The sequence below is a fragment of the Macrobrachium nipponense genome, chromosome 42 (assembly GCF_015104395.2).
Source record: "Macrobrachium nipponense isolate FS-2020 chromosome 42, ASM1510439v2, whole genome shotgun sequence".
NCBI classification, from domain to species: Eukaryota; Metazoa; Arthropoda; class Malacostraca; order Decapoda; family Palaemonidae; genus Macrobrachium; species Macrobrachium nipponense.
This window is the reverse complement of record NC_061103.1, coordinates 52,552,705-52,556,320: the sequence shown is the minus strand read 5'-3', so window position 1 is coordinate 52,556,320 and position 3,616 is coordinate 52,552,705. Positions and strand designations below refer to the sequence as shown.

The following is a 3,616-nucleotide window of genomic DNA, read 5'->3' as shown; positions in this document are numbered from 1 at the left end:
GTCATGAAAACGTGCATGACTGAATACTTATGGGGGGACTGAATTATTTTCACATACGTAACTAAGTCATACAGTACGTACATAGTATGTATTTATGTATAACCATAAATTGTAAGATATACTTTAAAACAGTATTAATAATATTTCAAAGATTAATATGAACCATAATAGGATATTTTATGTATATTTGATGAAGGATGGTCTTTTTAGGGATACTTTGGTGTTTGCATGTTCAGGATAGGAGTTTATGAGCATTTTTAGAGGGGGGTTCCAAACATTCGCGGATTCTAACTATTCGCGGTGGGGTCTGGTACGCATCCCCTGCGAATATGGGGGGACCACTGTAAAGGTGGTTTGGTTGGCCCAAACCCCTGCCTTCAGAACCTGTGCCACGGAAAAGTTCTTGCGGAACGCAAGGGTTGGACCAATACCTCTGACTTTGTGAGCTTTCGGACGAAGGGTACGGGTGTCATCACTATCATCTGTGTCATACGCCCTCCTGATCACCTCACGCAGCCAGAAAGAAAGTGTGTTCTTGGAAACCTCTTTCTTGGTAACCCCGGTGCTAACAAAGAGGCGTCAACACTCAGCGCCGTAGCCCCCTCACAGGACAAAGCAGCATCTCATCCGCATCATTATCAGTGAAGTCCTTCAGGGAGGGGATCGTGAAAGACTCGAACCGGTCGTCAGGGACCGAAGGATTCTGAGTCTTCGCTACGAAGTTCGGGACGAAATCGAGCGTCAAGGATCCCCATCCCCCGGAATGCTTAACATCGAAGGAAAGACCATGAAGTTCCCCTACTCTCTTCGCCGATGCCAGGGCCAGCAAGAAGAGGGTCCTGAGGGTCAGATCTCTTTCTGACAACTCTCGGAGTGGCTCGACCATTCCCCTTGGAAAATATACTTGCAATTGCACTGTCTACCATACTACTTTTCTCACTCCCTGGTATTATTGACATATCGGCTGTCACGTTCACTCCTCTTGGTACTTACACACTATCACAGAATCAAGTTCACTCAACTCCTCAATGGTCTTTACTATATACTAGTATCCACATTCTTCATGCGGTTGATCTGTTTTTACACAACCTCACCACAGACAAAGCCACTTGGCAACTTTTCATACCTTTTGCAGGATACTTGCAGAACATCCAGTGTCAATCCAACCCACTTCATATTCTATTTCCCTGGTTCTGCGTTCCATTCATTCGACTTGGTTCCATCACCGTACACTAACCCCCTCCCTGTCATCGGTAGTTGATGACCTGTTAATGACCTGTCCAAGGTAAACAGCTGTTCCAGCAATTCCTGCGGAAAGAACGAAGGTTTGTATGTTAGGAAAGATATACAAATTTGAAATTTTGCTACTACTATTTTTCATGATAATGAATCAAGGTCTTGTTTAACCATGCCTATGTAAGGAAGGTCCACAAAATTTTGTATGATTTTGTTTCATTTCAGGCCACCTCCAGTCCCCTGGCATGCAATATCTGCAGCAACACATTCAGTGAGGACCACCTACCCAGAATTCTTTGCTGTTCACACACATTTTGCACCCAGTGCCTCCAGTGGGCCATCTCAACGAAGAGAGTTTGTCCCACATGCCAAGAGAGAATTGTGGCAACTGCTGCAGAGGAGGTCATGATTAACAGGAACCTCCTTGCGGTTGCAAAGCGTCTTCTGTCTGTGCGCAAGGTGCCTGAGACTTGTACACCAATTGAGGTGGAGGTTTCATTCATGCACACTGCACCCGAGGCTCCGTCAAGTTCTTCTGTGCGAACGGCACCCCAGGCTTTTCAAAAAGCATCGAAGACTTCTGCAAAACGGAAGAAGTCGTCCTTGCGTACGGCATCCCAGACTACTTGTGCAGAACAAAAGTCTTCTGAATGTACGGCATCCCAGACTACTTGCGCAGAACAAAAGTCTTCTGAATGTACGGCATCCCAGACTTCTCCCGTAGAACAGAACGAATCCCCTCAGGCCTTGTTTGAGAGACAAAAGGCGGCTACCTTGAGAGCCAGTGCGAAAGCTCAAGAAGACCTGGAAGAGACGAAGAACAGTATCCAGGGCATCATCAGCAGCTATGAAGAGATGAGGCGGGTCATTCTGCAGACGAACGAAGGCATCGACGGGTTGAAGGATATGATGGAACACCTGCTGCTGTACAAAGAGCGCATGTTCAGCGGCCTCTCTGAGGAGGACAGTGTAGAAGTGGAGGAGCCTTCTGGTTAAAAAGGTGTCCTGTAACTTAAAGTAACACAACGATTTAAAAGACTTTATACAGGTCTGGCTTTTCTCCTCATAACTAACGAAGACCTTATAGTATGGCCTTCTCTAAGTATATTAAAAGTTATTATCTGTTAAGTCTTGGAAAACCTTTTGAGTCTTTTATTTACTCTTGCTGCTTATCACTGCATAGATACTCTTATATTTCAGACAGATCGTAAGTAATTGTCAGTGTTAACAGTTTGAGAACGATTTGGAATAAAGTTATTATGGGTATCATATTCATTTAATTTCATCACATTATTATTATTATTATTATTATTATTATTATTATTATTATTATTATTATTATTATTATTATTATTATTATTATTATTACAGTGGACCCCCCGTATTCGCGTTCTCCGGATTCGCGGACTCACACATTCGCGGATTTCTCTTGGGAACGTTTCCCTACATTATTCGCGGAAAATTCGCGCATCTGCGGTATTTTGCTATGAGAAATATCCACAAATTCCCTGGTTTTTGTTATCAATTTCATCATAAAATGCACTTTTTGTGATAAAACTATTGAAAAAAACCAAGTATGAAAATTTTTAGTGGTTTTTCTTAAGTTTTAACTAACAAAATAGGCTGTTTTTAGCGTTTTTATAGGGGTTCCAAACATTCACGGATTCTAACTATTCGCGGGGGGGTCTGGTACGCATCCCCCGCAAATACGGGGGGACCACTGTATTATTATTATTATTATTATTATTATTATTATTAGTAATTGCTGCCTCAGCTGCATTAATTTTATACAGGTTCTTCTCTATTTTTCTAATTATTGCTTTCTCATTGTTGCTTAAACTGGTGAGCAATGCACCGAAGGTTGACATATCTCAATTAGGTAGAACGATTGGATTTTATTGGTAAAATTTCAGTTGGGGCGGTAGTCAAATTTTCGGGTATATCCATAGAGTTTATTACAGATAGAATTGATGTTAAATTCTCTTTTATTTCTTTTCTATTCTTTCTATTCTTTCCGGACGTTTCGTCTGAATAAACCTCAGACATCCTCTTGGGCGGAGGTGGGTGAAGGACTGAAGTGAGAAGGTGAGTCCAGCTGCTTATATTGCGGTGGCGCGCGGTGGTCGTCGTGCCGCTGCCTTTTCATTGGCTCGTCCGGTGGGGTTGGGGGAGCTTCTTTTTCATTGGCTGCCTGGCTGCGGGCTCAAGCCAGCTCCCGATCGCATGCTCAGCAGGCGCGCCGATCTTCTCAGCTGCATATCATCATGCCCGGGCTTTCATTTTGATTTGGTAAAGGCCGTGTGACGTCACTGCTGGTGTTATTCATCGTATTAATGTCACTGCTGGTATTATTCATCATATTAATGTCGTCTTGGATTGG

The 3,616-nt window shown here is 43.0% G+C and overlaps 1 long non-coding RNA gene across 1 annotated transcript in view; it reads left to right on the top strand.

Moving 5' to 3' along the window:
• LOC135213211 (uncharacterized) overlaps positions 1–2,505 on the top strand; it is a 55,276-nt gene extending 52,771 nt beyond the window's left edge. The window contains exon 2 of the long non-coding RNA XR_010314098.1: positions 1,462–2,505. This is a non-coding gene — a long non-coding RNA (uncharacterized LOC135213211). The remainder of the gene's footprint in view (positions 1–1,461) is intronic.
• The last annotated feature ends 1,111 nt before the right edge of the window (positions 2,506–3,616 follow it).